This window comes from Haemaphysalis longicornis, unplaced genomic scaffold (assembly GCF_048455015.1).
Source record: "Haemaphysalis longicornis isolate Haplotype H1 unplaced genomic scaffold, Haemaphysalis longicornis Haplotype H1 scaffold_14, whole genome shotgun sequence".
NCBI classification, from domain to species: Eukaryota; Metazoa; Arthropoda; class Arachnida; order Ixodida; family Ixodidae; genus Haemaphysalis; species Haemaphysalis longicornis.
The window spans coordinates 18,141,526-18,154,602 of NW_027526245.1; the positions used below are offsets into that span (position 1 = coordinate 18,141,526).

The 13,077-nt window shown below is 45.9% G+C and overlaps 1 long non-coding RNA gene across 1 annotated transcript in view; it reads left to right on the forward strand.

The window, feature by feature from the left end:
* Positions 1 to 227: 227 nt before the first annotated feature.
* LOC144164989 (uncharacterized) overlaps positions 228 to 13,077 on the forward strand; it is a 49,457-nt gene continuing 36,607 nt past the window's right edge. The window contains exon 1 of the long non-coding RNA XR_013321294.1: positions 228 to 576. This is a non-coding gene — a long non-coding RNA (uncharacterized LOC144164989). The remainder of the gene's footprint in view (positions 577 to 13,077) is intronic.

Genomic DNA, 13,077 nt, shown 5'->3' on the forward strand with positions numbered 1-13,077 from the left:
TTGCTATTCCTTCACATCGTGATAACACTCCATTGTTTTCTTGAACGCTAAAAGAAACTATTGTGAGCAGATATGAAGCATACTTATCTTTCTTTTGGGGTAGCGATTGTTGTTCGTGGAGCCCTGGCGGCCGTCTCTTAGCTTTTTATCGAAGCTCTGTGAATAGAGATATCCCGAACATACTTTTTGCAGCAACATGAATAGAGCTTGTTGAAGATAGTGTCAGTGTAGCTAGCAAGCCACACCGAATGAACAGCAATGGGCGGTAGCCAACCGTCTAAGGAGTCTAAGGCTTTGGGTGTTTTGGAAAGTCTTTCTGAAAATGAAGCTTTTTTTATTCTGCTTATGAGGGAACCGAAGGATGGCTGCTACAGTTGGTCCTCCAGTTCTTTGTCATCTTGTAAAGAGTGTTTTGGAGGCAAACTATTGCACTGGGTGGCCATTTTTCAGTGGCGGAGGGAGATATATCGATTTGAAGCTTCGTGTGACGATGGAAAATTGAGAGGTACGTTGGACATGCCGAAACCACAGGACATAAATGACCTTCGAGCCGGTAAAGGGGACAATATAAAAGTGGTAAGTGAAGAATTTGCTGTTATTTCTCCCGTTTCATTTTGTGAATGTATGGAGGGAACCTAGTGGTGCTTCCGTAGGGATAACCATGTGCTTGAAAAATGAGCATTCGGTTGATACAACACCAAGTTAAAGTTATTATCCTCCAGAACGACGATTGCTTACGTTACATGGCTTTCAAACTATAAAACATTTCGCCAGAATGGAAGTTTTGCGAAAATGTTTTTCTGAAAACATGCGTATTGACAGTATGACTCTTTTTAGAAATTGAAGTGTCACAACAAGGTGATAATAAAGTGCGGCTAATTTCAATATTGTATAAAGATTCAGAAGGCGCGTTGTTTTCGCGAACACACACAAGCACACACACGCAAAAATAACCACAGAGTGAGATATATATACAGTGAATACGAGAGAAGCAGTGACTCAAGCTTTTGAAGTTTATGAAGAAGAAACGGCTAAACTAATATTCTAACTATTATAATCGAAAATAATTATTTTTAATATTTACAGCATTAAGGTTAAAAAATTAAAGAAATGGTTTTAGAAAAATTGACTGCCAAGTGGCTGCCTGAGTCTCGAAAACACAACAGGTTTTTGCTTTTCTTGCCACGTAACCTCCACCTTTCCTATCTTCATGGCTGCCCTCAGGAGTTACTCCCCCGTCTCCTTCCTATGATTAATGGTATGAATGTTTGGTCAATTCATTTTTTCACGTGTTTCACTCTTCCCGTACAACCAGGCTGGTGTACCATGACTATTATCGCGCTTTCGTTCCACACCCTCTTCACCGCCTTTTATCTCTTGCGACGAAAGCCAGTTCAACGTGGCAAAGACACGTAAATTAGAGCTATTTATAAATCAGAATAAGCTGGGAAGCACTGGATTAGGCAGCAGCGTGAGTCCGGGGCCAAGCGTTGACGTTCTCGTCGTCTTTCGTCAGCGTCGCAGCGCCCACCGCATGTTTGGCGCGAACAGAGATTGCCCCTTCACAATATGAGCAATATTCTCTGTTTATTTTGTTCCGCTCACAACCATTCTCATGAAATATCTGGCTTATGTCAATATTATTTCCATCTTAAAAGGGGGTTCCTTGCTCCTGCACGGCTGCAACGCTTCGAAATCAAAGTCTTCTGCACTTGTCTATTGAAGCCTTTACAAGCGTTGAACGCCTCCCGATCGCGCCACTGAGTTATATTCCGGTCGCCGTTTTCCACAACAAGCCGTGTAGCGTTTAGATAAGAGAAAGTTTGCTGGCGCTGCTCCGGCTGCGTCTCTGGCAGTTGCTGTCACCAGACGCCATTGAGCAACCGCTTTTCGCCTGTCACCAAGGCGAGGGCGGCGAGGACTTGCTCGACAAATACGCTTCGGCAATGCCTCGAAGCGATGGGACGCCGCATACAAACCAGAGAATATTGTTTTATCTGGCGGAATTGCAAAAACGTGGTTTCTGATTGGGCCAGTATTTCCCAACAGCTGTGTCAAATTTTTGCCGCTTTGACCATTCGTTCGGACGTGGCCAAAGTGAAGCTGTCGGCTCGTGGGCTTGTCGGCCTAAAGAAATACATGCCTGCCACATCGAGGACATCCTTGCACTGCGTCGTGGCCTTAATGAAATCTTGCTAGAGGCCGACAGGGTAAAAAGGTAGCCGACATTCTTGAGGGTATTGCTTCATTTGCGTTCAATGCCCTTGCGTTCAAAGCATCGGCAATGTGCGGCAACGCCTAGACGAGCCACAATCTTTTAGGCATGAAGCTCCTCCTGCTCGGGCTCTGTCCCGTCCCTCGTAGCGCCGTGTACATACCGCTGGTGATGACTGTGGCAGGATGCCCCTATGGATTGGCCAACCAAAGATTGGACGAATAGGTCAAAACGTTCAACGCGTTCGTTGCTAGCCAACAAGGAGGAGAGGAAGAAGAGGTTGTCGTTCGTCGTCTGCGAGCTCAAGACACGTACCGGGGGTACGCGACACATGACGCTCTGCAGAAGGCGATGGCCAAGGTGGCTTAAATGTCACACACCGAATTTGCCAACTTACCCATGGAGATCCTCATCGTCCCAAACAAGTCCTACATGATCACCATAAACATCGACGTCGTCGACGGGCTTGTCAATGGAGCGGTGGGAAGTCTGAACCTTTGCGAGCGAGGAGTGGTGGTCTTGACGCGGCGGCGCCCGGTTTCGATTCCAAGACTCTCTGGCCGCGAAGGGAGGTACGTGGCGCTCTTCCCACTGCGCTACACACCGAGATGCGAGCATGGCTACGAACCCGCATTATGTCCTTCACTCATTAAGATGGTGCGCTTCGTCAAGACGACCTATAACAACGTGTCGAGTGCCATTGACACGAAGGCACCCGGTTTCGATCCCACGAATCTCTGGCCGCGGCGGGAGGTGTGTGGCGCTCTTCCCACTGCGCCACAAACAGAGACGCGAGCCTGGCTACGAACGCGCCTTACGTCCTTCACTCATTCAGATGGTGCGCGCCGTCAAGAAGACCTATAACAACGTGTAGAGTTTTTATATGATGTGTGGGCGAAGGTTTCATGGTTTTACCGATAAGAATTTTAGCTTCGCCTCTTTCATCATCATTCACTTCGTGGACATGGCGGGATATTTTTTGCTTGCAGCAGGATTGTCGGGATCCTCAGCCACAAAAGGACTTGCATGTTTCTGCTCTTATGCGTGAAGGGCCAACACTCCATGACTCGCCTACCCTTACACGTGACACCTTGTCAAGGTGGAGTTCCCACCCATGACTGGTCTGCCTCCAATAACGTATATTATTCCTACCTCACCCGCTCAAAGGAACCATTGCCGCAAGAAGCCCCCCTGGCAAATGAGCATTTGACAGCGATCTCTGTTGCAACCACGGCCCGGGGCTATTACAACCGAAAGCGACAAGGCCGCCAGGGTTTCTTGAGTAATTTTGCGACACATTGTTCGTTTCTGTAGGTGACGGCAGCAGTACGATCGACGAGGGTATCTACCGTTTTGAGAGTAACATCAGGTTTTCTTACAGCGCTTGGCATAACCCGCATGTTTCGTCACCGTGGCGCCCCCAGCCCTCCCAAGGCTCTGCTGACACGCATCCCCACTAGCGTTCCTCACGGACGCGATTGCACTGCCCATATCGTCCCTCTGTGTCGTCTCTTAAACTCGCATCCTACAATATCGGAAATTTAACGCCTGCAGTTTGTGGTGAAGAAACAGAATTCGTGTAAAAGCCATAAACACGTTCGAACCAAGCATGAAATACATTGCACATAAATGTGGAAAGATTTGATGCTGGTTCCCTTGTAGACACTGGAACCAATACGTTACTCAGAGTATGTGTTCGGGATTCCAAAAGGACCCCCTATAACGGCCGTCCTTTCTGTGGGGCCGAACCAAGATGTGCCCTTGCCGTACAGATAGCGTACAGTAGGTGTTTTGGTTGAGGAAATTTGGTGACAAAAAGACAGGAATACAAACAAATGGGCCAGATCTTCACACAAACACGACAGACAGCTCATAACAACAACCAAAAATAGACGAATGGAGAACAAGATTGAGTGCATGTTATAGGAAGTAAAGCGAAAGTCATGAAAACCATGCGTATTACGACTACTAAGGTGAATCCCGAAGCTATATTGCGAGTGCTCTTTCCCTGTCGCCTGAATTCGAACTTTGACTCTCGGATGATTTGGACTCCGACTCGTCGAGCCCGGATAATATAACGCAAGCAGTTAGGACTTTTGATCGCAGCGGGTTCAACTTTCACCCTTCCTTTTGATTTCGCGCGAAGGAAGCTTTGCGTTCAACAGTCCTCCTGGTCAGATGTAGTGCCGCTTGATTTTTCTTTTTTAATTCTTGCACGTGCATGCACCCTCCCCGAAATCCAATCTACTTTGACTGTGTCTAAATGTCGCAATTGGATAGAAGTCGGCTTCATAATACGAGACCCAGATCGGATTCCGCCGACGGGAGGTGCTTTTTCTTTCAGTTCATCAACGGGAGTGAAAGTTGGTTTTTTTGCAGTGCGTTTTCGAGGTGACGTACGGTTGGTTTGGTTTGTGGTGTGAGGAAAAAGGAAGGGACGTGCACTGAGGATACGTTTTAGCTCGGCAGGGGGGTCAGCCGCATACAACCAAGTGCGACAGAGGGAAAGTATGATGAAGTTTGGGTTTTAATGGCGCAAGGCCAACTGAGGGCGAAGAGCGCCAAACAAAATTGATTTCATGAGAGCGACATGAAAGTGAAATTTGGACATTTAACTAAAACTAAACAAAGTAAAAGACCATGAAATGAAGATGACTGGTGTAAAGGGCCAGGTTGTCAAGATGCATGACAAGAAATGAGATGTAAAAATTTTACGTCGGTAAGAAACTCAGAAACACGTTTGATTGAAAACATGGGCTCGTCTCCTAAGAAGTATGACGGGTGTATAGTTGTGGGAAGTGTTTGCGTCGTGTTGTGTCAACTGCCTTGCATTGTACAAGGATGCGGATCACGGATAGGGCCTCTCCGCACTTGCTCCACTGAGAAGGTGAGAGTGCGTTGCATGTGTGTGCCTATCCGTAATCTGGCCAAGGCGACTTCAGAGTATCTATTGCGTGTGTCGGTGGTGTCCGGTCCCAAGTGAGGTTTTATTACGTGTAACTTGTTTTCTGTTTTTCACTCCAGTGTGTTTGCCATGTTTTGCGAAGTTCTTGTCTTATGTGTGGCTTCACGTAGGTGTAGGGTAATGTTAGGTCTACTTTATTCGAGAGCGCAGCAGCAGTAGCCATTCCATCCGCGGCTTCGTTCCCGGCGATACCACAGTGGCCTGGGACCCAGCAAAGGACCAGTTCAAATTGCTGCAAATACAAGAAGTGCTGCAGAATTGCACATATGGGAGCTCGGTTTTTATTTATGTGTGAAAGATGTGTCGCATGATACAGGGCGAATATGCCATGGTGCTAGAAAATCTGTTACAGAAGTTTGGATGGCGTAAAAAGGAGACAGCAAGCTCTGACGCTTCCTCTCTAACTCTGTAAGAGAAGGGCGCAGAGAACGATGGTCGGTTTAAAAGGAGTTCAGTCATGGTCGTATCGTGAAAAACTGATTTAAAAGAATGGTGAGGCATAGATGAAATTGTAAAAGCATAAAGGAGATCTGTGTATGTTTGCTGACGTTCTAAGCTCCATTTATTACACTCCACATAGAGGCTTTCGACCGTGCTAGTGCAGAAGGCGCCACAAGCCAGGCAAAGCCCCAAATGAAGCACTGGGTCCAGCATTTTGAGGGATGTTTTACTTGCAGACCCATTAACAACACTTCCATAGTCCAATCGTGAACCTATCAGGCTAGTAAAAACACGTAAAAGAAGTTGTTTGTCAGAACAAAAGAAATGCCAGAGAGAACCTTCAGGATATTCATTGTTTTTAAGCATTTATGTTTCAGTTGTTTTGTGTGGGATGAATGTGAGCTTTTCGTCAAAGAATGTACCAAAAAACTTGTGTCCTTTTTGACAGGAATCGAGATACCATTGAGTTGAATGTGTGGATCCAGCAGGATGCCACGCCTTTTTGAAAACAAAACGCAAGTACACTTTGCTGGATTAAATTTAAAACCGTTGCTATCTGCCCAGACAACTAGCTTTTTAACACAAAGCTGGACTTGGCGCTCGCTGATAGACAGGTTACAAGACTTAAAGGATAATTGTACGTCCTCTACATAGATTGAGCAGGAAATTGGTGGTGGTAATGCCTTTATGAGTGAATTAGTTTTTAAATTAAACAGAGCGCAACTCGAAACTCCGCCTTGCGGCACGCCATTTTTCTGCACATGAACCCTAGAGAGTGCACTTCCAACTCTTACACGAATAGGTTTTTAAAACATATAGCTGGCAAGCGTGTTTAACATGTTACCCGACATGCCAAAGGACTTCAGGTCGCTTAGGATGCGTACCGTCAAGCAGTATCATATGCTTTTTCCAGTTCAAAGAATACCGTCATACAATACTCCTTAAGGGGGAAAACATCTTTGATATAAGACTCCAATGCAACGAGTTGATTGTTGGTTGATCGCCCTGCCCTGAAGCCTGCCTGGCAGCTCTCGAGAAGACCATTGTACTCTAAGAAGTACACGAGTCTCCCGTTCGTCATCTTCTCGAAGAGCTTACACAGGCAGCTTGTCAGTGCAATTGGACGATAACTGGCAGGAGAGGAACGGTCCTTCTCTTCCTTCAGGAAAGCCACTGCTTAAGAATGAAATTTAAAACCGTTGCTATCTGCCCAGACAACTAGCTTTTTAACACAAAGCTGGACTTGGCGCTCGCTGATAGACAGGTTACAAGACTTAAAGGACAATTGTACATTCCTCGCTCCCTCCAAGAGCGAGGAATGTGCCCCGAAAGCCATATGTTATTGTATAGGTGAAGAAGCGTTTCAAGGGTGTCTGAGTGTAGGTGATGTATCCTGGTGTATGTGATTTTATCTGCACCTGGAGCTAAAGGTTTACATTTGAACAGAACGGCCTTCAGCTAATGAATTGAAGAAGGAGAAATGTAGGAAGTGTGCGACTCGTTGTTATCACGAAGGGACTTCTTTTCTGCAGATGTTTCGTGTTTCATGAAAGTGTTTGTCTAGCGCGCTGAACTGGACACGTGTTCGAAGTGTTGTGCAAATGTGTTGCTTGGTGTTCGAGTGTGTCTCCTGTTGTGCTAACCAGGGGCTGGGTGTATGTCTGCTGTCCTTTGAGCTTACGTATATGTGTCCAGACTTTGTGTATGTCTGTGTATGAATTAATGGATGTCAAGAAGGTGTGGCAAGTCTGTTTTTTTGCCTCACGGCGCACAGGTTTTCCGAACGCCTTGGCCCGTTTGAACAAAAGGAGGTTACTCGACGTGGAATACGGACGAAGGATACCCCACACCTTGTTCTGGGCCTCTCGAGCCCGCCTTCCACCACGTCCACTTTTCAGTAATTTTTCAGTAACACATCATAATGGAAAGAGAAAATATTGTTCAATGGATCTGCGGAGACCTTCTGAATAATGTTGACGACGAGTACGAGATTACTGAAAAATGTGTTGTACCAAGTGAAAAGAAATTCACTTTAAAGCAACAGCAGGGGATTTTTAGGTTCGCTCTGCCGTTCTTTTCATAGGGATATTGCCTGCTTCTTCATGATTTTTTCTATAAAAAATGGCAGCATCTCCACTCCGTGGATGATGGCGAGGGTGCGGAGTACGGGGACTCGGAATGACATCCAAGTTGCGCCCCGATTTACATCCGATTTGCGGCCCGATCGTCATTCGATTGGAGCCGTGAGTTGCACCTTGATTATTCCCTAAATGAAACTGCAACTCACGGCTCAAATTGAATATCGCTTGATTTTCTCTTGATGGCGGTGTGCGTACGGATGGACGCGGACGGACATTTGTAGGTCCTAAGGTACTCCGCACCGTTGCAGGCAAAGTAGGCTCCCTAGAGTAAGCCGTTTGACTCTTGGGTACTAACTGACGGTCGTAAACCAATTGGTAAAACGACTTACACGAACTCTGTCCGGTCTACCAGACGAAGGCTCGAATCCTGCCAGTGCCAGTGCCTATGTGTTTTTTTGCGATTGTAATGCTATGCGCACGGACGCGTAGGGACATTATGCAGTCCTAAGGTACACCGCACCTAAAAGTGTGCTGACCTGCCGTCCGCTGGGAAGCGGGCAATTTCCGCTTTGCAATTCCTCCCGCAGTTGTTGCACTACACGGCAGCCAAGCACGCGTTGTGTCCTTTCCACAGTTTCTTTGACATTTTGAGCCAGTTTGCCCTCACAGTTGCCAAAATTTTCATGTTCAAGGTATACTACAGAACTTCTACACATGCACACAGTGAAAGCTGCAGGAGCAGACAAAGAGGATGGCAGCAGAAGAGATAAGAGCGATAGGGCTGCTCGTAGGCGCAACGAATGAAGTGAGTTAACAAATAAATAGTGTGTCAAAAAGGAAATAGCCAAGAAAACATTCTATTTGGATACATAATAGCCTCAGTTTACTTTATTGCTGTGTATCTCGGAAAGATAAAGCCACGTACGCAAACGTTGCTGAAATCTCGCGTGGCTACCAGCGTCATGGCGGCACTGCATTTCCAATACCGAAACTAGCCGAAGTGTCCGACCCCTGGTACAGCTATGACGACATGCAGTGTAATCTCACGGTTAGCGTATGAAGATGACGGCCAAGCAAGCAAACATTGCACAGAAAAGATGAAATCACTTGGCATATCTTATAACTGTTTAAACGGCCGCTGAGGCTGGCAACAAAAACCTATTTTTTACAGTAAAAATTCGCGCCCACGCCACAAAGTGATCACATTACGTTGATATAAAAGTGAGCGAAAAGCGCTGTTAAGCTAAGCAACATGACACAATCTTTTCTGCTAAACTGAGTTCCCAACCAGACAGAAGTGTGTCAAAATTTACACCTTCAAATCTTTTCTGGTGTATCTATGTATTTCTTTCAGTCGCTCCTAGTAACTCAGTTAAACACTCTGCTTCAATGCAAGCTTTGTTGTGTTATCACCTTCCCGAGTTCACCGCCGCCACGCTATCGTCTGCCGCTAAATGGCCGTGACCTTGGGTTTTAGGACGCGGTGAGGACAGCAATACGCTACAAGCTTCTACTGCGCGGGTATGTCACGGTTATGCCAAAGAAATATTTGCTATTTCATTGCAAAATTTAACACAAAATACGGAAGGTCATTTTTAAGCTACCTGAGCGCTGACTTAGAAAAAGTCGAAACTCTTATTTCTTTTGCTTTTAACCCGTATCTTGTGCGTAACTACTCCTGCTGCAATTAACGCGGTTTTCACGCCGCCAAACGCCCGTGAAAGGTATTGCTCTGTTTCACGGCTACTGCAGCCGCCATTTCCAAGTTTATATTTAAGAGCCCGTCACTTTTACGCACACTAAATGTGCAGATGTGTGACGTAAACGTTTGGGCCAACCGCTTAATTTACGTCACGTCTTCTCACCCAAGCACAGACAGGGCGTAATTGACAAGTCATATTTTCCTTGAATAGCAAAGGATGCTTACGTTTCTATGGCTGCTACATTTTGTCCAGTTTGCCGCCGCTGGCCAAGCATTATGGAATTTCAGTATAGAGACATAAGGCAAAGTTGGAAATTGGGCCTTGTAGAAGTCATGAAATGCCAAAGTGATAAAGCACAGACGGGCGTTTTCTCGTCCGGAAGCACGTGACCAAAAACTGAAAGAAAATCAGACGAGGCGTCCGGCAAATTCCGAGTTCAAGAAGTATGTACAACGTGGAGAATAGGGCCCCAATTGCAGCAATAAAATCAATAAATAAATTCGATGGAAATATAAAAAAATGGCCACAAAAGCTAGGCAGAAACCGACGGCAGGTATCCTCTGTATAGCAAATCACGCGGTGGGGCCACTTGATGGCGATAATTGAAGCTTTTGCAGCGCTCCCAGACCCAAAGGAAAAGTGAAAGCCTTAATCGGGATTATTGCTGAATCCCTTTAAAGTTATGCTTCAGAAAACCGAAAGCGCAATTAGCAGAAGCTTCACTGTTTTTTGTTCGATTTGTATTTGTAATAAAAGTTTTTTAACAATGATGAAATGTCAGAGTAACTGTGAAGCCGAGAATGTTTTGTGGGGAGCCTGTAATGAGAACACAACCGAAAGCTCTAAAAAATAATAAAAAGCTTTAACCATGGACCCATCGTCAAGAGATAAAACCGGCGATAGGTGTATCTTGTAGGTATCCTCTACAAAAATCCTGTTGGTATTTTGTTTACCCTTTTATCCTCGAGGTAGGTAACAATTCGTGTGCGTAGGGTATGGTCCAGGAGTTCAAAACGTTACTGTTTTTGAACTCCTGTTTTTCAATTGTTTTGAAGGACGATAGTTTATGGTTGCAAGAGGTCTCCGAATTCAAAGATAGGAATTTCTTTTGCAGTTCGGCAGTCATGTGGGATGCAACCTGATGATAAGTACTGGGCAAATAGAGCAGTTGCCGTGGAAAAATTGCTATTTTTAATTTTGTATTTTAACCCGGTAGCATTATTAGGCCCATTTTTAGATTTCCCCGTCGTTGCTAGCCATCCACTATGAGGCCTGCGCTTCAAGAGTCTGCGGAAATACGTCATCGCAGCCACCTGGAAGCTACGACTGAGCCAGTAAGATTCGAGGGCTGCGCCGAGTAAGGAATATGGCGCAAGGGCAACTGAAGTGGGGAAAGGAAGACAATGATAGCACTGGGGAGGCTAAAGGAAGGGCAAGCATACTCAGCAGATGCCACGCCGGCGCAGTGACGTTCTTTCGAAGCTTGGCCGGTGATAGCATACTCACCAGACACGGCCTCCAGCGTAGGCCGCAACTCACGCTATCAGTGCAAAGGGTGTTTCTTCTGGGAGATAAAAATAATTCACGTCCCCATGCTACACCTGGCTACGAGGCGTGCGGCAGTGAAAGGCTGCGGCATGATGTCAACCATCTGGCGATCTCTAACGTGCGCCGAAATGTCGACACACGGGTGTCTCCGTTTTTTGCTTCCATCAGGAAAACAGCCGCCACGGCTGGGAATCGAACCAGCGTCGTTGGGTTCAGCGGAGCAACACCTTAGCGACTCAGTCACCGCGCTGTGTTTTCAATCGAAACTGATTCCGCGACCAACGTTGGGCCACGTAACTAAGGCAGGGGGCAAAGGAAGAACGCCAGTCTCTCAGAAATCTAAGAAGGCGTTGAGAATGAGCAGAAACGAACTGAAATAAAACGCAAGGTATAATTACACACTACGCTGAAAACTCAGCTTACAAAATGACGGAAGGCACCACATGACCAAGTTAAAACCGTGCTAAAATAGGTACGGACGAAGCTTCCACGCCCCAACCGCCACAGTTTCTTGGTGTTTAATGCTGTGCTGCGAAGTGTCTATTTCTAGATGTAGGAAGTGCCTGTGTATTCATATGCCGACCGAAAAATGTGGCCTATGCGTCACTCTCTCTTCCGCTCCAGCACCGTTTCAGTCTGTATTCCATACTAGGTTGCAAGCATATAAGGCCTCCCTCATCCTCGCTATTTTCAGGGTCACCGGGAAGCTCCTCAACTTGGCCGTATCGGATATCGCTCAAGAATGGGCGCGGCAAAATGGAGGCGAGAAAAATTCCGTGCCACCAAATGTGAGGGGAAGTGGCCAAAAGGCAAGGAGACGACAAGCAGGCGTGGGGCCTGCGCGTTGCAGCGTTAACGCTAAGCTGCGAAGGCGGGCGTCGGGGATTGGGTCAGCAAAGTAATGACGTAACCTCTGACGTGCAGGTGGGCTTCTGATTGAAAGAGACGGCGGGTACTCTGTGGCGTCCATGTCCGATATACTGTTAAGACGGGCAGATCTAACAACGTGGTTTCAGACCAGCCAAAATATTCGTATAGAAAAACAAATACACCTGTAGATGAAAACAGAGGTCAAAGCTATAGAAAAAACCAGCATTAAATCTTGTGAAAGCCATTAGCTCCGATGTTTCATGAGTATTCGCATCTCAAATGCGAAGGTGGCCGCATTTTTTGCTCCTCTGTCGGATTCGTTTGTTATAGAGCGACACCATAATGAACAACTGCCTTAACAATTTCAGGGCCGCGCCAGTGTTACTGGCAGTGGGGCGATACCACAGGGGTTCTACGGCAAAACCGGCGACTTATTAGATGCAACAATTATTTGAATGCGTAAGCCGGACAACTTAAGTGATCCGTTAGCATGTCTTTTTAACTGGATTTGTGCCCGATTATTCGGGTATCTTGATTTTCGTTTTATTTGCGAAGCATATCTGTCCGAAGCCGAACAGGTTTTAGCGTCGACTTTAGAGTGTCACGGTTTCGCCGTGCCATTTTTAAAAATACTTTCTCTCCGTGGCGATTCTATTGCAGAATATATTTTGCACGCAACAAACAAAATAGGTTGGAAAAACTTAACAGCGGAATCTTCTTTTAACTAACGGCGCTCGCCGCATAGTTCATCATGTACAACAGCTACTATCTTGTTACTGCTTCGCCATGTTTGTGCATTATAAAAAAACATTTCGCCGTGTTATTACACCATTGGTATAAAATAAAAGCCAATAAATAGCTTTACATAAATAGAGTAATTTAACAAAACTTGTTGGGGGGCTAGTTGGTTCATGATTCTTAAAAATATACGTTTAGCGGAAAAAACCAGACAGACCACAAGAAAAAATATCCCGTCCCCTTTCTTGTGGTCCGTCTTGGGGTTTTTGCGCTAAACGTATATTTTTAAGAAACATAAATAGTGCTTTCACGACTCTCTGCCATACCACGGAAATGAGTAATGTAAGGTCGTTTGTACACGCATGACTTCGTAACTCGGTCCGTTTTAGGCAACAGTGAAAAGTCAGGTCAAGTCGAATGAACGCTCTTCTGAATGCACTTAATAATGGTACTGTTTGTGTTCGTATATTTGCCACCAATACTGCCGCCGTTTGACATCAGTGTTGTCCTGGTTAG